This window comes from Primulina eburnea, chromosome 4, assembly GCF_022965805.1.
Source record: "Primulina eburnea isolate SZY01 chromosome 4, ASM2296580v1, whole genome shotgun sequence".
NCBI lineage: Eukaryota > Viridiplantae > Streptophyta > Magnoliopsida > Lamiales > Gesneriaceae > Primulina > Primulina eburnea.
Genome location: NC_133104.1, coordinates 29,334,299 through 29,358,324, shown reverse-complemented (window position 1 = coordinate 29,358,324; position 24,026 = coordinate 29,334,299). Strand labels below are relative to the sequence as shown.

At 39.1% G+C, this 24,026-nt stretch overlaps 1 protein-coding gene and 1 long non-coding RNA gene across 8 annotated transcripts in view; one reads left to right on the top strand and one right to left on the bottom strand.

Moving 5' to 3' along the window:
• Nucleotides 1-21,584, bottom strand: part of LOC140830939 (uncharacterized) — a 34,443-nt gene extending 12,859 nt beyond the window's left edge. For 2 of the 7 annotated variants that reach the window (XM_073194528.1, XM_073194529.1), the window contains exons 1-4: nt 21,242-21,556; nt 20,901-21,151; nt 20,423-20,791; nt 18,542-18,679 (exon numbers count right to left, since the gene is read on the bottom strand). The gene's annotated coding sequence lies outside the window, so the exon portion shown is untranslated. Of the gene's footprint in view, nt 1-16,736; nt 17,646-18,541; nt 18,680-20,422; nt 20,847-20,900; nt 21,152-21,241 lie in introns of those variants that run through there. The other 5 variants (XM_073194524.1, XR_012117717.1, XM_073194525.1 and 2 more) reach the window with 5 other exon arrangements.
• LOC140830940 (uncharacterized) lies at nt 19,374-20,579 on the top strand. Its single transcript, XR_012117718.1, has 2 exons — nt 19,374-19,584; nt 19,617-20,579. It is a non-coding gene; the product is annotated as an uncharacterized lncRNA (long non-coding RNA).
• Nucleotides 21,585-24,026: the final 2,442 nt, after the last annotated feature.

Genomic DNA, 24,026 nt, shown 5'->3' with positions numbered 1-24,026 from the left:
GCACGTCTAGTTATGTATGTACGTATGTTCAAGTTTATTATACAAGCTCAAGTTTCAAGTTATGTACGTTCTATTTTTAAGATGCATGCGATTTTATTATGTAGTACTCGTTATCCCAGTTTATACGTGTTGAGTCTTTAGACTCACTAGACTTGATCGATGAAAGTGAGTATGTTGAGGAGACAGGAGGTGGTGACCAAGGGGCAGGCTTGGACTGAGTGGCAGGCTAGACCCGAGGACCGCAATGTTTACGTTTATGTGAAGTTTAAAAATACTCTGATTTTTAAATATCTAGACGTGAAATATTTTGAGACAGTTTCTTTTAGTAAAATTTTATTGGTGACGGATGACTTTGAGATTTATTGTTATGAATGATGAGTGACGACCGTGTGGATGTTTTTTTTATTTAAGAAAATTTTTAATTTTTCCGCAAATGTTAAGTATGAAAAGTACGGTTCGTTACAGTTGGTATCAGAGCGGTGTTCTTGTAAAGGGTCACGCCTACTGCCAGTCGCAAGAAGCTCACGAAGTCACACCTCAAGTCTGTAAGTTTAAAGTTTTGCATTATGTTATGTAGTAAGCATCAAGTTATGATTTCAGTATGTGCATGTTTTAAGTTTGATTTACGTGCATCATAAAATATTGATATATGTTCATGCATATTGGGTTTACGTGTTGGGTGAATTATTGGAACAGTATGCCTCCTAGACGTTTGGTTGACCGGGAAACAAGGTATGAGAACAGAGAGCATCGAGTTGAGGACAGGGAACATCGAGATGTGGAGAGGGCCAATCCTCCACCACCTCCACCACCAGATATGCAGGCACAGATGCTTGCTGGGATGACGCAGTTCTTCGCACAGTTTGCGGGGAACCAGGCAGCAACATTGGGTGCAGGGGCGAGTCCCCAACCAGAGGCAGTATATGAAAGGTTTAGGAGGATGAGTCCTAAGGAGTTTTCGGGTACCACTGACCCGATGGTAGCAGAGGGATGGATTAAGTCCATAGAGGTAATCTTTGACTTTATGGAACTGACCGACACAGATAGGGTCAGATGTGCCACGTTCCTTCTGACAGGGGACGCCAGATTATGGTGGGAGAGTGCATCAGTGGCAGTCAATTTGCAGGTGCTGCCTTGGAATGGTTTTAAGAAGGTCTTCTACTCCAAGTACTTCACTGAGGAAGTACGAACCAGACTCACCAACGAGTTTATGACGCTGCGACAAGGGGACAATAGCGTGGCAGAATTTGTTAGGAAGTTTGAGAGGGGATGTCACTTCGTGCCCCTCATTGCTAATGATGTCCAAGCGAAGTTGAGGCACTTTTTAAATGGGTTGCAGCCGATCCTGCGCTGTGACGTGAGGGTAGCTGGCCCTACTTCTTATGCAGTTGCCGTCTCTAGAGCTCTGGCGGCAGAGCAAGACCAGCGAGATATTGAGGCGGACAGGCAGGGCAAGAGGCCCTATCAGGCACCACCGCAACACCAGAAGCTACAACAGCAGAGACCCCAGTTTAAGAGGCCGTTTCAGGGGCCGCCTGGGAAAAAGCCATATCCAGGACCGCCAAAGGGCAAGGGTCCAATTCAGCAGCAAGGGGCGTTTCAGAAGCCCGGTAACTTCCCAGTGTGCCAGAAGTGCAATCGCCAGCATCCCGGACAATGCCTATGGGGATCCGGGAAATGTTTTAAATGTGGGGCTACAGATCACATGCTGAAAGAGTGCCCACAGTGGAAGCAGCCAACCCAGGGAAGGGTATTCGCCATGCATGCTCAGGAGGCGGACCCAGACACCACCTTACTGACTGATAAACTTTTCTACCTAAGCCCAGTATTATTTCGCCTTGCATATAGAATATTTTTACTTGGGATTATTAGCGTGCTAGTAATATTTGTGTGCCTAGGGTTATTGTGTTCTATTGTGCTTAAGGTTTATGTTAGTAATTTTGGGAAAATAAGTTGTGTTGTACTATCGCATCTCAGGAAACATTTTTATTAAGAGATTATCCACAACTGCATTGTTAGACTCAGGAGCCACTCACTCCTTCATATCAGAGACGTTTGCTAATCATTTGGACCTCAAGTCCATTGGCCTAGACGTGAACTTTTCGGTGACAGTCCCGTCAGGGGAAGAGCTGTTGGCTACCAGTGTGATCAGAGACATTGATCTAGAACTGCATGGCCACCTAGTATATGCAGATTTAATCCTATTGCCGATGCCTGAATTTGACATCATATTGGGAATGGACTGGCTGAATAAGAACAGAATTCTTATCGATTTTCAGAAGAGGTCAGTCTTGGTTAGACCGCCGGGCATGGAACAGTTTCTTTTTGAATCAGCCAGATGGAGAAGCTTTCCTCGCATGATTTCGTGCATGCAGGCGAGGAGGTTGATTTCCAAAGGGTGTCAGGCCTTTTTGGCTAGTATTATTTCAGCACCTGACGTGCCCACTCCATCTTTACCAGAGGTGTCAGTAGTCAGAGACTTCCCAGACGTCTTTCCTGATGACGTCACAGGCCTTCCACCAGAGAGAGAGGTGGAGTTTGCAATCGATCTCGTGCCAGGCACAACGCCAATCTCTAAGGCACCGTACCGATTAGCTCCAGCTGAAATGTTAGAGCTCAAGCAGCAGATTCAGGAGCTCATCGACAAAGGATTTATCCGCCCTAGTTTCTCACCCTGGGCGCACCGGTGCTCTTTGTAAAGAAGAAGGATGGGAGTATGAGGCTGTGCATCGATTACCGAGAGCTGAACGAGGTAACGATCAAGAATAAGTACCCACTACCTAGAATCGAAGACTTGTTTGATCAATTGCAGGGAGCTACAGTTTTCTCTAAGATAGATCTCCGATCAGGGTATCACCAGATGAAGGTTAAGGATGCAGACGTTCACAAGAAGGCCTTCAGAACCAGGTATGGGCTATTACGAGTTCTTGGTGATGCCATTTGGATTGACAAATGCCCCAGCAATTTTCATGGATCTCATGAACCGAGTATTTCAGCCATTTCTCGATCAATTCATCATAGTATTCATTGACGATATTCTTATATACTCGAAAAGAGGAGCACAGCCAGCACTTGAGGACAGTTTTACAGACCTTGCAGAGCCGCAAGTTGTTCGCGAAGTTTAGTAAGTGTGAATTTTGGTTGGAGAAGGTAGCATTTTTGGGTCATATAATTTCTAGTAGCGGTATTGAGGTGGATCCAGCCAAAGTAGCGGCGGTTAAGGATTGGGTTGAGCCAAAGAATGCATCAGAAATCCGCAGCTTTTTGGGTTTAGCCGGTTTCTACCGTAAGTTCATACGGGGATTTTCATCCATAGCAGTGCCACTAACTTCACTCACCAAGAAGAATGCTAAGTTTGTGTGGAGTGATGAATGTCAGAAGAGCTTCGACACGTGGAAGCAAGCTCTTATTTCTACGCCGGTACTAGCCATGCCATTAGGGCAAGGAGACTTTGTGTTATATACCGATGCATCTAAGCTCGGGTTAGGCGCAGTATTGATGCAACAGGGTCGGGTCATAGCCTATGCTTCCAGGCAATTGAAAGTGCACGAAAAGAACTATCCGACTCATGACCTAGAGTTAGCCGCCGTTGTCTTCGCACTGAAGATTTGGAGACACTATCTATACGGCGAGAAATGTCAGATTTTCACTGACCACAAGAGTCTCAAATATTTCTTCACGCAAAAAGAGTTGAATATGAGACAGAGACGATGGTTGGAACTTGTGAAAGATTACGACTGCGAAATTAGCTACCATCCGGGGAAGGCTAATGTTGTCGCAGATGCTTTGAGTAGAAAAGTGGCATTTATCGCTCAGTTGTCAGCTCAGAGACCGCTTCAGTCGGAGATTCAGAGATTTGGTCTAGAGGTTTATCGAGAGGGCAGAGCTCCTAGACTGTCTAATCTGATAGTAAATCTGATTTGCTAGACTGTATCCGGGCAGGTCAGTCTTCAGATGAGCAGTTACAGAAATGGAGACTGAAAGACGAAGCCAAGGGCAGTGTGCTGTACACAGTTTCAGACGGCATTGTGAGATACAGAGGTAGAATGTGGGTGCCTAGTGGTGAATCGGTCAGACAGGATATCTTGACAGAGGCACACGCATCTCCGTATTCTATCCATCCGGGAGGTACCAAGATGTATAAGGACCTCCAGATATTGTATTGGTGGCCAGGGATGAAGCGAGACATCCGTAGATTCGTATCAGAATGTCTCACGTGCCAGCAAGTAAAAGATGAACATCAGAGGCCAGCAGGATTGGTTAAGCCACTTCCCATTCTCGAGTGGAAGTGGGAGAACATTACTATGGATTTTGTGGTTGGATTACCGAGATCAGTCAGAGGATCGAACTCCATTTGGGTTATAGTAGACAGACTCACTAAGTCAGCGCATTTTCTGCCAGTGAAGACGACTTTCTCCATGACGCAATATGCGGAGCTTTATATCCGGGAGATAGTCCGGTTGCATGGTTTCCCAGTCTCTATTGTGTCCGACAGGGACCCGAGGTTTACATCGTCCTTCTGGAAGAGCTTACATGCAGCTATGGGGACGAAGTTGCTTTTTAGTACAGCTTTTCACTCGCAGACAGATGGCCAGTCTGAGCGAGTGATACAGATTTTAGAGGACTTGCTAAGAGCTTGCATGATTGATTTTCAGGGAACATGGGAGTCTAGACTACCTCTAGTGGAGTTCACATACAACAACAGTTTCCAAGCATCTATTGGTATGGCTCCCTATGAGGCGTTGTATGGTCGGAAGTGCAGATCACCAGTTCATTGGGATGAAGTGGGTGAGAGATCAGATCTAGGTCCAGAGATAGTTCAACAGACTGCAGACGTGGTGGTCAAGATTCGTGAGAGAATGAAGACTGCCCAAAGTCGTCAAAAGAGTAATGCCGATAAGAGGAGGAGAGACCTCGAATTTGCTGTTGGTGATCACGTATTCGTCAAAATAGCACCTATGAAAGGTGTTATGAGGTTCGGAAAAGAGGAAACTGAGTCCTGAGATTCATTGGGCCGTTTGAGATTCTTGACAGAGTTGGGACACTAGCCTAACGTGTAGCCCTTCCGCCGAATCTGGCCGGGGTACACAATGTGTTCCATGTCTCGATGCTAAGGAAATATTTGGCTAATCCTTCGCACATTCTGTAATGCCCGAGATTTAATCATTTTAATCAGACGTTGATTAATTGACGTAATGGAAGTCATAGGAACTCAAATGACGAAGCCGGGCGTTGGTTTATGTTAAGCCAAGATGTTGAACCGAACATCTCAAGATGTTAGGCCGAACATCTCGCGCCCGAGCGGCAGAAAAGCACCGCCCGAGCGCGCATGTATAATTGTGAGGGCCGAGAGTTCTTCGCCCTAGCGAGCAACTTTTGACCGCCCGAGCGACAGGAGATGTTCAGCCGAGGATCTCGACCGAAACTGACTCGCCCTAGCGGTAGGTTTTGACCGCCCTAGCGAGAGACGTGCAGAACATGCACAATGCCACTTGCCCTTGGGTTATGAAACGTGTATGTATATATGTAAATATATATATCAGCCTATTCCTTCAGAGGGAAAAGACGAGAGCTTCAAGGGAAAAGCTTTAAGGGTTCTTCGATATTTATTTTGGACTTTGCGAGAAATTCGTCCGTCCGATTTTGAATCCGACTTCGGTACCGTGTTCCTAGCAACGTAGGCTACAACTGGACGTAAGTTTTACTACGTTTTGACATGCTTTGAAATTATGATATTGCCAGAATTGAATGGAACTCATATATGTTGTTCTCGACATATTAGACATCATAGAATCGAAGTCAGATTAAGAAACGGACTGATTATGGAATTGTTATGATTTTCGGAATAGTTTTGGAGTCAAGTGATATCAGAATTGAGTTGTTATTGAGTATGAGATATTAGAATTAATATCTGATTGATAGGGTATTGTTGGGTATATTGATATTATACCGTTATGCCATCGATATTGAATTAGATTGAGTATTGAGCAGGACAGATTTAATTCGAGTGGTATATTGATATTATACTCCTCGATATTGTTCTTGTCAGATTGAGTATTGACAGATTTGAGTTCGAGACTTCGACAGAATCAGAATATCAGAAAGAAAGGTATAAATTAATGTTGAGTTGGGATTGCACAACTCGAGTGAGGTTTGACTCGAGTTTCCCTAAATCACATACTTTTACTTATTGCATTGATATTTGCAATTAATCAGATTGATGATTGTAGTTTATTGAGTTATAGCTACTGTGTGATAAGATTGATAATTGTAGCTTATTGATTTATAGCTACTGCATGTAATGACTGCTGATTCGCTAGTCATTGACTGATTTGCTTAGATACTGACTGTATGTATGGATTACTGAGTCGTTGAGTCATAGGCTGATTCGCCTAGTCACCGGCTGATTCGTCGGGTTATTGTCTGATTCGTCCATTATAGGCTGATTCGCCTAGTCACCGGCTGATTCGTCTGGTGATTGACTGATTCGTCTAAACTTAAGCTGATTCGCTTAATTACAGGCTGAGTTGTCTGATTATGGGCTGATTCGCCTAATTACTGGCTGATTCGTCAGGTTATTGACTGAGTCGTCAATTCTGCGGCTGATTCGCCCAGACACTGATATATGAATTATATCGATGTCGTTTAGGGATTGATTCATTCCTATCGACTGAGATTCGATATGATTACCTATATTCAGACATCGGGATCCCTAGGATAGAGTTGAGTCGAGTCTGAGACGACGTGTTAGTTGAGTCGAGTCTGAGATAACGCGTCGGTTGAGTTGAGTCGGATATGACAGGTTGAATTACATTGCTTATATCATTCATGTTTATTGAATGCTTGACATTGATTATGTTCTCAGATGTTTCTGATTTGAGACATGTTATGAATAGTTCGTATATGCTTTTATATGACTGCATGTTTACATTGTTTATACTGGGATATTTATATCTCACCGGAGTTATCCGGCTTTTGTCTTGTTTTGTATGTGTGCATGACAACAGGTGGGGCTGGAGCAGGGTCAAGAAGAGGATGAGAGAAGATTAGATAGCGTGGAGGCTCCGGACTTGGTTAGAGATAGGGTTAGACACTTGATATTAGCTGTTAAACCCTAGTTGAATAAATGTATGTAGTACAAGACTTGTACTTTTATACTGAGTTGTATGTTCATGTTTAATATGTAATTTGAGTAAATTACATTACGTTTCCGCTGTGTATTTTAAAGGAAAAAAAAAATTTAGACCCTGTTTTATAATTGATTAATTAGTCCCAAACATGATTAAGTACTTGATTAGCGTCCGGGTCCCCACAACAGGTGGTATCAGAGCAGTAGGTACTAGAACTGTAGATTCTTTAGATTGAGATAGAAGAGGCTAGTGAGCGGGGTAGATTGAATTTTCTTTCCTTGCTTGTGATTGCTAGCACGACTTACTGCTTTATATAATATATATTACTTGATTTATCTGATTTGATTTTGTAATATGTATTATTGGGCACGAATCTGAATGGATTCTCGATCAGCAGTAAGATGATCGGGAGGGAGATTGAATTGAAACAGATGTGTTGGATTGGGTCACTAATCCTTTTGGGTTTCAGATATGCCTCCTAGACGAATTCCAGAACAGGATAGTACATCGAATCCTCCGATGGATGTAACACCGACTCCAATGGAAACCTTACTGAAAAGGTTTCAATCATTCAAACCACCGACTCTGAAAGGTATTGAGACATCAGTTGAGTGTGAGAGTTGGCTGAATGATATCGAAACGCTGTTTGAATTGCTGGAGTATAGCGATGAGCGCCGAATTAAGTTGATTGGGAACCAGTTGCATGATGTTGCAAAGAGCTGGTGGAGTACGATGAAGAGGGCCTTGGAGCAACGAGGTACGATTATTACTTGGGATGTATTTAAAACTGAGTTTTATCAGAGATTTTTCCCAATATCGTACAGAAAAGACAAGGGGCGGAGTTTGCCAATTTGAGACAGGGTCAGCTGAACATTGAAGAATACGTGACCAAGTTCTCTACCTTGTTAAAGTTTGCTCCACATGTGTCTGAAAATGACGAAGCCGTTGCTGATCAGTTCATCAATGGCTTGAATCCCGACATTTTTACATTGGTGAACACAGGGCGACCGAATAACTTTGCTGATGCCATGAATAGAGCAAAGGGCGCTGAGGCGGGCCTGATAAGGCAGAGAGGAGCTGAATTTGTTCCTCCAGTGTCGAGACCACAGCAACCACTTCCCCGATTCGTGAGTGGCAGTAGCATTGGTGGAAAGAACGATTTTCTGAAGGCTAGAGGAAAGCAGTTTAAGAAGTCTGTCGGCAGTTCTTCTAGCTCTAGTGGTTCTCAGCAGAGTTATACCGGCGTTTACTGCGGAAATTGTGGAGGGAGACATTCCACTGAGCAATGCCAAGGAGTACTTGGTAGTTGCCACTTCTGCAAGCAACAGGGACATTTTGCCAGAGTATGTCCACAGAGGGGTCCCCAAAGATTCCAGGGAGCTGAACCATCTGGATCAGCGGCACAGTGGGGTAGACGATCAGCTGCCGTTCCTTTATTTCAGCCAGCACCATCTCAGTCACAGCAGAGGCCAGGAGGAAGCCAGACAGTCGGCCAGCCTCCTAGACAGCAGGCCAGAGTATTTGCTTTGACCGAGGAGCAGGCTCAGGAAGCACCAGATGATGACGTTGCAGGTAACTGATTTGTTTGATTATCCTGCATATGTATTGAGGGATGCCGGTGCTTCACATACTTTTATTTTTGAAAGATTTGCATTGATGCATGCATCATCTGTTGAGTCCCTATTTACTGTAGTATTTGTTTATTTTCCTTTGGGGAAAAGATCTTGTATCAGTGATTTCTGTTAGATCTTGTGTACTACAGTAGGATGAGAATGAGATCGAGTTAGATCGTGTGGTAGCTTGTGTTGTGCTAGTGTTCTCTGATTTTGGGACGGCATTACTGATATTGATATGCTGACTAAGTACAGAGCTACCCTAGATTAGTTCCAGAAGATGGTTAGAATCAGATCTGAGATGACCAAGAATGAATATGGTACGATAAGGATTCTAGATTGAGAATTCCTTTGATCTTCGTACTAGCTATGACTCGATTATGACAGAAAGGAGCAGAGTGACTCCTTATGTATTCAGTTGATTTACTGAAATTGAGTCTATCATTGGCTGATTTACCAATGATATAAAAGTTATTAATGTTTTCTCTGATAAGACTTCAGATCTGATTCCAATCAGAGAGATTGATTTTAGCCTTGAATCTGATTGAATATTGATGCTTATTCTGAATACGTGTTTAAGACAAATGGTAGGCAATGGAGATTACATTGTACCGTCCGAACCAGAGCTGATGTTGAAACGTTAGCAGTTCAAAAAGCTGATTAGAATGGTTAGAACTCAATAACGATAGTCAGAACAGAGTGTCGATCAGAGTAACAGATATGTGATTTTGTATTTTGTATGAGATTGATTATTCTGTGATGTCAGATGTGTCAGAATGGTACAGTACAGCTTGATATTGATAGGCAGAGCCGAATACCAGGTAGGTATTTCTTCTTTAATTTATGTTATTAACTGATTTGTGTATATCAAATAGTTCGAATCAGAAAGAACAGATATTGTCAGAAGCTTACAGTCATGGATTCAGTGTTCAGTCTGATGATTGAGACTGTATTGTATTCGAACAGATAGTGGTGATATAGACAGATGAGATCAGTTATAACAGAATTGTATTGAAATGTTGGCAGAAATTGTACTGATATGTCTAAATTGCTAACAGAAAAGATAGAAAGATAGAAATCAGAAGAATTATTACAGAATTGTAAAGTTCTAAATAGAAATGAGAGTACATTTCTATAGCCTTCGTAATGAAATTACCGTCTTTTTACAGATTGTAATATGATATGATTGTGATTGACAGATTGTTCAATCTATATCTATTAGTTTGTACAAGATAACGTACAAACATGACCAGATGACACAGATTGATGTCAGAGAGCTAGTCAAAAAGAGCAGAATGCAACAGTAGACTATGTCAGATTGTGATTTTGCTTGAGTTTGTATTCGTGATAGAGTATATCATGAACTTTCTCTTAGATGGTTTTACAGATTGACAGACCGTCAGAATGTATTAGCCAGATAGTGGAAGATTTTTGTACAGCTTTAGTGCTGGATGTTAGCACTACTTGATATAACTTATTATCACTGTGTGACAATAACTATCAACTTATCAGATGGGTAATGAGATAGTTATAGACAAGACAGTATACGATGAGTACTACAGATTTCTTTTGAAGACAATTCGAAGGAAGATGCAGATAGTTCAGAATGGACAGATTTAAGAAACCAACGTCGGATGATGACGATTGGTAGTTGAAGCTAAAGATTGTTTATGTCTTTGGTTGAGGTAAACAGATTTGTTAACAGCTGATGATACTGATATGTGATAAGATGTAGATTGGTTTATACGGATGTTGTATAGCCAGTAATGCGATATTGATTCCGTCAGAAGGATTGGAGAAGTATTATGATATGATACTTAGTGAATTCTCATTCCAGATTGGAATCAGAAATATGAGTTTTGAATTAAACTCTGTTATAGATTTCTTCTGATATATCTGAATTGATTGCTTGTGAGTTCGAGGACGAACTCAGATCTAAGAGGGGGAGAAATGTAATGCCCGAGATTTAATCATTTTAATCAGACGTTGATTAATTGACGTAATGGAAGTCATAGGAACTCAAATGACGAAGCCGGGCGTTGGTTTATGTTAAGCCAAGATGTTGAACCGAACATCTCAAGATGTTAGGCCGAACATCTCGCGCCCGAGCGGCAGAAAAGCACCGCCCGAGCGCGCATGTATAATTGTGAGGGCCGAGAGTTCTTCGCCCTAGCGAGCAACTTTTGACCGCCCGAGCGACAGGAGATGTTCAGCCGAGGATCTCGACCGAAACTGACTCGCCCTAGCGGTAGGTTTTGACCGCCCTAGCGAGAGACGTGCAGAACATGCACAATGCCACTTGCCCTTGGGTTATGAAACGTGTATGTATATATGTAAATATATATATCAGCCTATTCCTTCAGAGGGAAAAGACGAGAGCTTCAAGGGAAAAGCTTTAAGGGTTCTTCGATATTTATTTTGGACTTTGCGAGAAATTCGTCCGTCCGATTTTGAATCCGACTTCGGTACCGTGTTCCTAGCAACGTAGGCTACAACTGGACGTAAGTTTTACTACGTTTTGACATGCTTTGAAATTATGATATTGCCAGAATTGAATGGAACTCATATATGTTGTTCTCGACATATTAGACATCATAGAATCGAAGTCAGATTAAGAAACGGACTGATTATGGAATTGTTATGATTTTCGGAATAGTTTTGGAGTCAAGTGATATCAGAATTGAGTTGTTATTGAGTATGAGATATTAGAATTAATATCTGATTGATAGGGTATTGTTGGGTATATTGATATTATACCGTTATGCCATCGATATTGAATTAGATTGAGTATTGAGCAGGACAGATTTAATTCGAGTGGTATATTGATATTATACTCCTCGATATTGTTCTTGTCAGATTGAGTATTGACAGATTTGAGTTCGAGACTTCGACAGAATCAGAATATCAGAAAGAAAGGTATAAATTAATGTTGAGTTGGGATTGCACAACTCGAGTGAGGTTTGACTCGAGTTTCCCTAAATCACATACTTTTACTTATTGCATTGATATTTGCAATTAATCAGATTGATGATTGTAGTTTATTGAGTTATAGCTACTGTGTGATAAGATTGATAATTGTAGCTTATTGATTTATAGCTACTGCATGTAATGACTGCTGATTCGCTAGTCATTGACTGATTTGCTTAGATACTGACTGTATGTATGGATTACTGAGTCGTTGAGTCATAGGCTGATTCTTCTAGTCACCGGCTGATTCGTCGGGTTATTGTCTGATTCGTCCATTATAGGCTGATTCGCCTAGTCACCGGCTGATTCGTCTGGTGATTGACTGATTCGTCTAAACTTAAGCTGATTCGCTTAATTACAGGCTGAGTTGTCTGATTATGGGCTGATTCGCCTAATTACTGGCTGATTCGTCAGGTTATTGACTGAGTCGTCAATTCTGCGGCTGATTCGCCCAGACACTGATATATGAATTATATCGATGCCGTTTAGGGATTGATTCATTCCTATCGACTGAGATTCGATATGATTACCTATATTCAGACATCGGGATCCCTAGGATAGAGTTGAGTCGAGTCTGAGACGACGTGTTAGTTGAGTCGAGTCTGAGATAACGCGTCGGTTGAGTTGAGTCGGATATGACAGGTTGAATTACATTGCTTATATCATTCATGTTTATTGAATGCTTGACATTGATTATGTTCTCAGATGTTTCTGATTTGAGACATGTTATGAATAGTTCGTATATGCTTTTATATGACTGCATGTTTACATTGTTTATACTGGGATATTTATATCTCACCGGAGTTATCCGGCTGTTGTCTTGTTTTGTATGTGTGCATGACAACAGGTGGGGCTGGAGCAGGGTCAAGAAGAGGATGAGAGAAGATTAGATAGCGTGGAGGCTCCGGACTTGGTTAGAGATAGGGTTAGACACTTGATATTAGCTGTTAAACCCTAGTTGAATAAATGTATGTAGTACAGGACTTGTACTTTTATACTGAGTTGTATGTTCATGTTTAATATGTAATTTGAGTAAATTACATTACGTTTCCGCTGTGTATTTTAAAGGAAAAAAAAAATTTAGACCCTGTTTTATAATTGATTAATTAGTCCCAAACATGATTAAGTACTTGATTAGCGTCCGGGTCCCCACACATTCTGAGTTATGAGCCTTTGCAGCTTGCTCCAGATTTGTCTTACGAGGAAAGACCGACTCAAATCCTCGACAGACAGGAGCGCAGACTTCGGAACAAAGTGACTAAGCTAGTCAAAGTTCAGTGGCTGAATCAATCAGAGGAAGAGGCCACTTGGGAGTCAGAGGCAGATATGAGACTTCGCTACCCGGAATTGTTCGGTAAGACTTAATTTCGAGGACGAAATTTATATAAGTGGGGGAGGAACTGTAGAACCCAATTTCGTACACGTACAACCTATGCATTTATTTAATTCGTTAAATCATTTATTTTAATTTAAAATGAAAGCCATGCATAATTTATTTAAATGCATTATTTTAAATATAGTCATGCTCATGTGATGCACGTTAAAATACTTTTCGAGTTTCATGTTTCAGGCGTTTATCCGAGGCGGGATTGAGGAAAAGACCCTGTGACGACTCTTGGCAATTTTAAAGATGATATTTTATTTTAAGTTGAGTTTGGGGGCATTTTAAATAATTTATTGAGTTTTAGCATTTTTAAGCCTAATTTATTTATTTAGTAATTTTAAGACTTTAAAACTTTTAAAAGTTTAACAAGTGTGCACTTTATTTTATTAGGGGACTTTATTTTAAGACGAGTATAGTTAATATTTTAACTAATTTATTATTTGTGTCAACCTTTTTAATTAGTATTTGATTAGCATGTTATTTATTTTAATTAAGCAAAATAAATTCCCTAATTAAGCACAAAACTCACGCACACATTACACACTTTTACACACACCTGTCACGCTTAAACACACACACACTCTACCAATTCTAGTTTTATTATTTTAAAAGAGAAAACTAGGGTTCTTCATTAGCATAGCAGCCGCCCACCCCCTCTTCAAATTCCAGCATGGTTTTCGTGAATTTTATTGCAAGAAAACGGTGCCACGTTCGACCCGGATCAACCTCGCTCTCATCTCCGCTTCGATATCGCCGGTTCGGTAACGTTTATCATCAAAAGGCACGTATAATCTGTTCTTTCTGCATCGATCTTGTCATAGTATGCGGCGTGTTATTTTATGCGTGAAAATCTATGTGTGACGTTCGTCGTTTGAGCGGAAAATAGTTTGAATGCGTTTGAAATACTTTTTAGATCTGAAATCTCGCAACTTACTGTTCTGATAAAAACTGCGATTTTTCTGTCGGGATTTTGAGAAAACTTTCAACTAGAAAATTGTAGAACTTTTCGATACCTTCGATTTGATATAAAATTCGAGACTTTTGGATGAAAATTGAGTGAGTTATGATGTTTTTCGTGGGACTGCTCAAACTGCGACTTTTACGAAAATTGTGTTCTTGTAGTTTTTGTTGAAGGCTTTGTTGGAGATCGACGGGTGATCGTTGCTGCGTCTAGGTATGATTATTATGATGATAGGATGTCAATTGATGCGTCGCCTAGTGTCGATAGGCACTCACACGCACTAGAAGTCGTAGGTAACGAATTGGTGTCAATTGCTATGTTTGAATTGGATGTGTCGTAGGGGAACATCGTTGCCTTGGGTGGTTGTACGTTTATGGTTTGATGTTAGGGCATGATAGGATGGGTCTCGGGGTGTCGTTCATAGTCCGTGCAACCGAGTCTAGAAAGTTGAGCAAAGCATGTACAGAATTTTCGTAGCTTCGTTTGTCCCGCAGGTACGCGGACCCAAGCACGGACCCTGGCACGGGGTCCGTGTCTTTGTTTTTCTCTTGGTGCGCCATTACAGAGTCTACACGGACCTCCACCCGGACCCTGGCACGGGGTTCGTGTCCACCCTTCTTTCCGAACCCTTTGTAACCCGAGTCTACACGGACCCCTACACGGATGTAGGCACGGGGGTCGGTGTCCTTCTATTTTGGGAAAAATGTTATAGTATGCTTTGAGGTTTGATGTCATGATTTAGTGCAAGGATTATCAAGGTCGTGTCATGGGAAATTTTAGAATGTCCTAAGTAATGATTGAACTTGAGAGTAAGTACGATTTCTACGTTAAGTTATGCAAGTGAAGTATGCAAATTCATGTTAGTATGTGCAGCAACGGCCCCGATCGAAGTCCAACGAATCCCTCAACGCCAAGTAAGTATGTATGACGTGCAATGAAAATATTTTAAGTTTTTGAGGTATGCTAAATGTCTTGTGACCAAATTATGAATGGGTTTGGAAGTCGGTGAACGTGGCCGAGGACCTCTCCGCCTCGTTAAATTATGAACGGGTTAAATCGTGGTTGGAAAGCGTTAAATTATGAACGGGGACCAACCAGCCCGTTAAATTATGAATGGGGATCTCATGTATGCGGCAGTGGATACGTCCCTGTCAGCCCAGTACTGTGGTGTGTCTGATCAGGCGTTTATTATGTATGGGTCATTTGCTTTGAAACATCCTCTACGAAAATGATGAAGTTACGTATGTTCAAGTATGCAGTATGTTTATGAAAGTTCATGTTGATGGCACGTCTAGTTATGTATGTACGTATGTTCAAGTTTATTATGCAAGCTCAAGTTTCAAGTTATGTACGTTCTATTTTTAAGATGCATGCGATTTTATTATGTAGTACTCGTTATCCCAGTTTATACGTGTTGAGTCTTTAGACTCACTAGACTTGATCGATGCAGGTGAGTATGTTGAGGAGACATGAGGTGGTGACCAAGGGGCAGGCTTGGACTGAGTGGCAGGCTAGACCCGAGGACCGCAATGTTTACGTTTATGCGAAGTTTAAAAATACTCTGATTTTTAAATATCTGGATGTGAAATATTTTGAGACAGTTTCTTTTAGTAAAATTTTATTGGTGACGGATGACTTTGAGATTTATTGTTATGAATGATGAGTGACGACCGTGTGGATGTTTTTTTTATTTAAGAAAATTTTTAATTTTTTCGCAAATGTTAAGTATGAAAAGTACGGTTCGTTACAGAAATAACTCGTAATAAAATCTGAAATTGATTTTTTGCAGCTTCACCAATGAATGAAGAAAAATTCCATATAAAAATCTAAAAGAAATCATGGTTTAATGTGTAATTGAATATTGATTGACAAAGAAAGATAAAAGTAAAATCATTAGTACACAAAGGAGAATTTAATAATTAGATTGTTCGGCAATATTAAAAACTGAAATGAAGAAATAAATCAATTTGTCCAATTTGGTTTCTGCTTTTTTTCTGGTTAGAGAAATCACAATGACATAACTCTGTCTAGATTTTCAAAATTTGTAGTTTTGAGAAAATGTGTGACAACATACAGGAATTGTGGCAAATCACATTGGGTTATGAGAAGAGGCAGATTAAGATGCTTCTATAATGGTTAAATTGAAGTCTAAATGACTGCATGAAGTTATGCCGTTGTAGTTAAATGTTATCTCTTACTAATGTAGATCTTCCACCAATTGAGGGGAAGTTTGCTACTGAAATTTTATCCCGGAATCATGATCTGGATGGGTCTACACCAATGAAGGACACAAAATCCTTAGGGTCGGCAAATGACAATTATCTTCGTAGTTCGGTACTATCATAAATTCATTCCAATACCTTAACAATATCAAATTTTTGCCTAATTGCTTAGTCTATAACTACTCATAAAATTTCAGTTTACATGCATTTAGATTTTTTCCCAGAACTTACCAAAACTCACCAAATTTTCATTCTTCTAATTTTGTTGGAAAGATAACTCATTTTAGCACATTTCAGTTGTTCAATTGCTTAGTCTACAACTAATTATAAAAATTCTGTAGCATACGGTTTGAATTAAATGAAAAAATCATATGGGATTTTGAAGAAGTATCTGAATCTTCAGTGCTATTGAGGAGGTGATTTTCGCAGATAACATGAACAACATCAAATGAAAAAACAGAAGAACCCAAACCATAAAATAATTAAACCCACATAAAAGATACGATTAAACAATAAATAAAGAAAATTAGAAAACAATACTAATGGGGAAAAAACCATAGCAAAACAGATGAAAAAAGAAAAAATAAACCTTGAAAATTGTGATGGGTTTGAGGCGTAGGTGAAGATCGGTCCAAGTTGTGAGCGGCGTGAAATGCATATAATTGTATGATAGTAAATGTACAGCGCTAATCACAAATGAATGTAAGAATACCGAATAAGCAAGATGAAAATAATTTGACGGAATAAAGAATTGGACAAAATATAAAACCATAAGACGTAGGAATTGAAATGCATATTCCACAGTGAAATGCATCATCCCTGCATCTCAATTCGTCTATTATCCAAAATCACGCGCACACCACGCTCTTCAACCAATCATATATAATCCCAAATTCAGCACAAAGAATTGGACAAAGTTTAAAACCAGAAAATCTAAGTGATGCATTTAAGAACGTGGAGTGATGTAGTGGGGGTTAAGGGTATTATAGGTATTATAAAAAACAGACCAATGTAGTTACTCTAGCCTACTCAACTTTAATAAATAGTAGAAGATTAGAAGGAAGCATAAGAGAATGTGACCTCAAATTTTTTCCAGTAGATTACTTTGTAATGTTGCTTGGCTAGTTTGTAACATCAAATTTTTTTTAGTAAATTATAATTTGCAGCAATTTGTATTGATTCTCAAACATAGATGGTATGTAAAACAGAAAAAATTAATAAAAAAGAGTTCGACTCCATTATGTCCAGATGCTGTATATGATTAATATGAATACAGCTACAGTATTTGCTTGAGCGTGCAGTAGTTATTCTTTTATTGAATGGCCCAACAGGATGTTCATATTCCCTTGATTGCTAATGACCCAAACTCTGGACATACAATCCACTGATGTGTTTGGTTGAGTGGATTAAATAAGGATAGATTAATAGTCAAATATTTATCGTTAAAATTTTAAGTTGTTTTAGTAATCATTTTGACCCGATTTAAGATCCAATTTTATGGATAACTATTTGATTAATAAAATTGGATCTTAAAACCGGGTCAAAATGATATTAAAACATCTTAAAATTTTAACGATAAATATTTGACTATTAATCTATCTTTATTTAATCCACTGAACCAAACACATAGTTGATTAAAATAACAAAAACCACAGTATTCCACTAAATACTTTTATACATACAGACGGAGTAGTTTGAACAGCAGAACAATTTGGAAAAAGAATCATCCCCAGTCCTAAGTACACGTATGCTGAACCAAAACTGTGAAACAATAGTAGCTGGATACTAATAAGCCAACCTGTTACTTTTACTTGATGGCAAACTGACCTATTTTAGGGAGTTTTAAAACAGACCAAGACAGTTACTCTAATATGCTTAGCTTTGATGAATAGTAAAAGAAGTAAAAGATGTGTTTAAATTAAAATATTATTATTATATTTTATTTTTTTCGAATTATTTTCATTAATTTTTTTTAAAAATAAATAAATAAAATTCGGGTTAGACGGGTTGAGTCGGTTAATGTTAATTTTTGCATGAACTTTTGTTTGTAGTTTTTCAATTGTTGGGAATTGGCAGCAAATTATTTGCTGCGTAAGCTGAAGTGTTAATGAAAGTGTTCCATTTAGATGCCGTATTTTATTTCTTTTGGAACTTTTTTACATTTAATTATATTTTAACATTTACCATACTCATGGATATAGTTAAACAATAAATATAGAAAATTGGATAAAAATCATAACAAAACAGAGAAAGAGATACAGAACCTTGTCAACTTTGATGGGTTTGAGGCATGGTTCAAGATCGGTTGAAGTCGTGAAATGCAGCTAATTGGATGAGATTAAATTGACAGAGCTTGCCACCCCGTAAGATTCCAAGTTTCCAGTAGTTAAAAGGGCTCCAAACTGTAACAAACATATCACGTATTGAAATTTGATTATCAAAGAGTTGTATGACACATCAGAGGGTTGAACCATTAAAATCAATTACTGTACATATTCGATGAACATAATTTACTATTTCATGCAACCCAGCATAAATAGCGAGCCAAGTTGAGTAAAATAATCAAATGAAATATTTAATGATCAATATATGAGTTGTGACAACACCTTATTATCTCATATAACTATGTGTAACAAAGTTATAAATTGAAAGACAGGAGAACATTAATGACTTAAAATTGAAAAATGAAGAGTAAAAGGTAAATTAGGTTGAAAAACAAAAAGTACAAAAACAGTAGCTTGATAATTATTGAATGGCATTCAAAACATGAAAATAAAGGACCTCCTGACATATAATTACTCACCGAAAATGACATGAAACCCAAAAGAAATCAGCATGTCATCCTTGTAAAACCCCAACTTTGCCATGAAAGGCTCAAGATGAAACCAAATGACCAAATCAATAAGAATTTTTGATTATATATATTTTTTCAAGCACACGAAAGAGTAATTACGTGGTTTTACCATTAAGTTAATTAAATTTCGGGTGCGTAATTATTTTGTTATTTTTTATTTTTTTAAAAAATTATCCATAAAATAATATTTTAAAACTAAATAATAATGCTATGAGAGGCTCAAGATGAAACCAAATGACAAAGTCAATTAGTAGTTTTGATTATATATATTTTTCAAGCACACGAAAACAGTAATTACGTGGTTTCACCATTAAGTTAATTAAATTTTGGGTGCGTGATGTTTTGTTTTTATTTATTCTTTTGGATAATAAAATGGGACCTTAAAGAACATTTTAAAATTAAATAGTAATTCCATAATGATTTATTGAATTTAACAAAATACGGTTGGTTGAAGTAGGTGGGAGAGTTTGGGAAAAAAATGTAAGAATTGTAAGACATATATGATTCCTATTGTTTATGTATCATTTAGGGTATTTTTTATTTCATAAACGTTAAACATATTAAAAAAAAGCATAAAACCTAGTCAACAATCATGAAGTAATGGTCCTGTTATTTTTAATAAGAATAAAAAAACTATCATTTAATGTAAACCATATGATGATATGAAAAAAATTCAATGAAAACTTGATAAATTTAGCAATGTTTGCAGAATTATGAAACCAAATATGATGTAAAATGTAATAACAGCCTTGTTGCAAGTTAAAATCCGTGTCAATTAAAAGGAAGCATAAGAGAATGTTAATCTGAGCATAAAAATTGGATTTAATTGTGGGAGTAGATTACTTGTAATGTCGATTGCCTAGTTTGTAACCTCAAATTTTTTTGAGTAAATTATAATTTGCAGTAACTTGTATTGATTATCAAACATATGTAGATGGCATGTAAAACAGATCTCAAACATAGATGGCATGTAAATTTGAAAAAATTAATAAAAAAGTGTTCGACTCCAGTATGTGAAGCTGAAAAAATGAAGGCTTGTGATATGAATTTTATTCCCTGAAATTACAGTAGTTTAGATATTTGACATTGGTCCAATAATAGATATGAAAATGAGTAAATTCGAGTGATGTGTTTAAGAAGTAAAACAAAGACAAACATCAATACAAAACCGTCTCTCTTTCTCAATGGGTGTATCAGTAGCAATCAAATATCCAAACACATGCTATCAAGCGAGGGATTATATTTATTTGTGTGAAGTAAACAATATGCACAATTTTTAAGAAGAAATTACCATGTGGTGAGAAAGGGGCTAGTGAGCCGCTGTTTCCTCGGATTTAATCCTCCATGGACGATGAAATTAAAGAAGTCGAAAAACACAAAAAATGAAACAAAATGATTGCAGTCAAGCACGGGAGGAGAAAAATGAAGAGAGAGTAAATATGATTTGCGAAGAATAAAAGAAAAAATATATTTACCATTAAGAAATTAGTGTTAAAGATTGAAGCCACTATAAAAAAGGCAGCTGCGACCGAGAAGGATGCTACAATTTGGCCTACTGGTTTATTTTTGTTTGCTGGAAGCGAAGGGAGAGAAGCCTAATCCAAACTTTTTGCTTCCCCATTTATTTTGAAGCTCCAACCCAAGAGATAATTGGAACTTGCTAAAGCAGAGAATCCAACATACATATATTCTTTAAGAATTGGAGAAAGATCCAACTGAGAAGAAAAAAAAGGAAGCTGAGATTTGTACGAAGATGGCTAAAGATTTACATTGATGACATACGTCCTCGAATCATACTCTATCCAAGCAACTACTGGCGTCCAACGGTTGAGGTTCAGATCGTTTTTCACTCTAAAAAAAATGCAAATACCGTAGGGAGTTGCCGCGGCGGTCGGGAGAAGATGAATTTGTTTTTGAAGGGAAGAGCCGGAGGCGGAGGGGAGTTGATATATCGAGAAATTGAGATGACTATATCCGAGCCCAAATGACTAAACAGAGTTGATAAATCCTTAGATGCTACCTGTATTCAGATTCAAAGTACAAAGACTCAAATCAAAACATTGTCGTAGAAATGAAGGAAATCCAAATAAGATTAGTATTCCAAATTTACCGTAAATTGATCGAATTTCAGATGTATTCAACGGGCTGTTGTGTTTGTTGTTATCTGCACGTCAATTTTTAGGCTTCAGAAACAGATTTAACCTGAACACTGGCAATTTCTTCATTTTAGGCGGCTCTTCATGTGGAGTTTTAGGCGCCTCTTCGTGTGGGATTTGGGAGAGGAGAAGATATTCTGATTAGCTTTGGAAATCTGAAAAAATCTCCTCTTCGTTTGGGATTTGGGAGAGAAGAAGATATTTTGATTAGGATGGAAATCAGAAAAACGTGGAAAGGTGGAGTGAGGGTATTTTCGGGTGTTTGAAAAACAGACCATGACAGTTACTCTAATATGCTCACCTTTAATAAATAGTAAGAGATTAATCAGGAGCAGTAGGAGTTTAGGCCCAATATAACTTAGAGTAGGCCCATTAAGCCCAAAACACCATCGCAAAATATTTCGTTTAAATATGGTTTAGAAAATTTTGCCCGAACTCTCAAAAAGTCCTCCGACTTGCTAAAATATGTGTACCGATTTAAAATATAACTAGATGAGTAAAAATACCCCACCAAGCCCATTTTCGAAAATCTCACCTATAGACACAATGTATTAAATAATTTAAAAAATTATTTAATAAAAATACTTTCTTAAGTATCACCGGTCTCCGATCCTCGTTCGAGCGCAACATACTACTGAAGAGCCCTAATTCTTTAAATCTTAACAACCATGAAATAAAACCCCTATCCATGCAATAATCATGCATTAAAAATAATCAAACACATATTTTAGCAAACCATAAATTGCATGCATTTAGGTTACGTCGTTTGAATTTTCTATACTTTAAAATTCCTCTCCTTTGTATAAAATTCCATCCTCGAAATTTAAAACGTACCGAATAACTCCGAGTAGAGACTCCTCATTTCAGTCTCAGTCTCCCAAGTAGCCTCCTCCTTGAAATGATTCACCTAGTTGACCTTGAACATCTGGATCACCTTGTTCCGGAGCCTCCTCTCCTGTCTGTCCAATATCTGGGTAGGTCTCTCCTCGAAAGACAAGTATAGAGTCAACTGTAGAGGCTCATAGTTAAGCACATGCGAAGGGTTCGATATGTACTTCTGCAGCATGACGTGGAACACATTATGAACTCCCGCCAGATTCGGTGGCAATGCGACTCTGTAAGCTAGTGTTCCAACCCTATCTAGGATCTCGAATGGTCCTATGAATCTAGGGCTGAGTTTTCCCTTCTTTCCGAATCTCATCACACCCTTCATCGGTGTGACCTTCACAAATACATGGTCACCCACTTCCAACTCCAGATCCTTGTGCCGCTGATCTGCATAACTCTTTCGGCTTTGAGCCATCTTTATTCTGTCCCAAATCTTGACCACTAGCTTTGCAGTCTGTCTGACAATGTCTGTCCCAAACTCTGTTATTTCCCCTACCTCATCCCAATAGACTGGTGACCTACACTTTCTCCCATAAAGTGTCTCGTATGGAGCCATACCAATAGATGCCTGATAACTGTTGTTGTTCATGAATCACGACAGGTAACTTCGGCTCACAGCTGACTGGAAGTCGATCACGCAAGCTCTGAGTAAGTCCTCAAACATCTGAATCACCTTATCTGACTGTCCATCGGTCTGAGGATGGAAGGCTGTATTGAATAGCATCTTAATACCCAATGCCTGATGGAGACTCTTCCAGAATGCAGATGTGAATCTCGGGTCCCTGTCTGACATGATGGAATTGGAATCACATGCAGTCTGACTATCTCTCTGATATACAACTCCACGTACTGAGTCATGGTGAAAATTTTCTTGATCGATAGAAAATGTGCTCACTTAGTGAGCCGATCAACTATCACCCAAATGGCATTATGCCCTCCATCCGTCCTTGGTAGCCCTGTCAGGAAATCCATGGTAATGTTCTGTCATTTCCAATCGGGAATAAGGAACGGTCTCACCTTTCCTGCATGCCTTTGATGCTCGGCCTTAACCTGCTGACACATCAAACACTCAGACACGAAACGCAAAATATCTCGCTTCATGCCCGGCCACCAACATAGAGACTCCAGATCCTTATACATCTTCGTACACCCTAGATTAATGGAGTACAAGGTTTTATGGGCCTCCCTCATGATATCTGCTCTCAGGTAATCACCGCTAGGAACCCACAGTCGGTCTCGATATCTGACTATACCATCCTCAACTAAATACAACCTCAGGCCTTTGGAATCATCCCTCTGCCTCCACTTATATAACTGCTCGTCAGAAGTCTGCCCTACTCGAATCCTGTCCCTCAGTGTCAATCGTACTGTCAGGGTAGAAAGACTAGGGTCATCGCCCCTGACATACACTGCAAGCTCAAACCATTGAACCTCTGCCTAAAAAAAGTCTCTATACCGACAACTGAACGATCATTGAATGCTTCCTGCTCAGGGCATCCGCGAATACATTAGCCTTATCCGGGTGGTAGCTAATTTTGTAGTCATAATCCTTCACTAGCTCCAGCCATCTTCATTGTCTCATATTCAGCTCTTTCTGCGTGAAGAAGTACTTCAGACTCTTGTGATCGGTGAAAATCTTGTACTTATTCCCATACAGATAGTGCCTCCATATCTCCAGGGCGAATACTACTGCCGCTAGCTCTAGGTCATGAATCAGATAGTTCTTATCATGGACCTTCAACTGTTTGGATGCATAATCTATATCTCTGTCATGCTGCATCAAAATTGTGCCAGAGCTTCGAAGCGTCCGTCTAAAACACAAAATCCCCTTTCCCTGATGGCATAGTGATA